The sequence below is a fragment of the Volvox carteri genome (assembly GCF_000143455.1).
Source record: "Volvox carteri f. nagariensis unplaced genomic scaffold VOLCAscaffold_18, whole genome shotgun sequence".
NCBI lineage: Eukaryota > Viridiplantae > Chlorophyta > Chlorophyceae > Chlamydomonadales > Volvocaceae > Volvox > Volvox carteri.
This window is the reverse complement of record NW_003307561.1, coordinates 1,972,100-1,973,016: the sequence shown is the minus strand read 5'-3', so window position 1 is coordinate 1,973,016 and position 917 is coordinate 1,972,100.

Genomic DNA, 917 nt, shown 5'->3' with positions numbered 1-917 from the left:
GTGTCCACGCATACGTGTGCACGATGTCCGCGGAATCACGTCATGTTAACATGTGTACGACAACTTTGGTGTCGTTTCTTTTTATGCACGCGCAAACTATTTTATGTCAGTTCTCCTTGTACATGTTTTGTGTAGAACTGTTTATTTTAGATGTATGTATATTGCGTGTCTAAGCAAGTGCTTAACGGCCGCGATAATTAGTCTGTATTACCGGTGTTCATCTTGCTGCTTATTATTTGTCTTGCTTTTTCGACATAGCGAGTTTTCGCGATATCCGGCCCTGCTTCTGCACAACCGTCACGCATCGTCACTGCAATGCGTTGCATATTTGCGTGTATCGTGGTTCCTGGTGCCGAGCATTTCCATGCCGCGCTTTTCCTGCGAGATCTCCATCGCGCGCGCTAAGTGTGCGATGAGTTGGCGTCCGTATGTGTCGGCGCATCAGATGTGGTGCGATGCGATGCACTGCCCGCACAGTCTTGTGTCTGGATTATAAATACACGCCCTCCTGTCACTCCGTGTTATATGATTGCACCCACGCTATTCCGTCTGACCGTCTGACTGTCTGTCATTCCTTCCGGATTGCCACTGCCGTCTGTCTGCAGTCTCCTGCGCTGACACATACGGGGTCCCATCCGTCGCTCTTGCCGCTCGTCCGTCCCTTCGAAATGCCTATTGCCTGAAGCGGCTCTGGCGTGTATAGCAGGTACATATGTGATCGTGTTAGCGTGCCTCCATGCCTCTCCGACACCCTTCGGCAGCTCTTCGCCGCCAGTCTCTATTTCCGCACGGCGGTCGTGTATCCGGTGTTGGCAGTTGTGATGCTCCACGTACGCTGCTATGCTGCCATGTATACCTATTCCCGTACCGCTGCCTTTGCCGTCTCCGGCCGTTTATGTGTTGCATATATCCCGTCC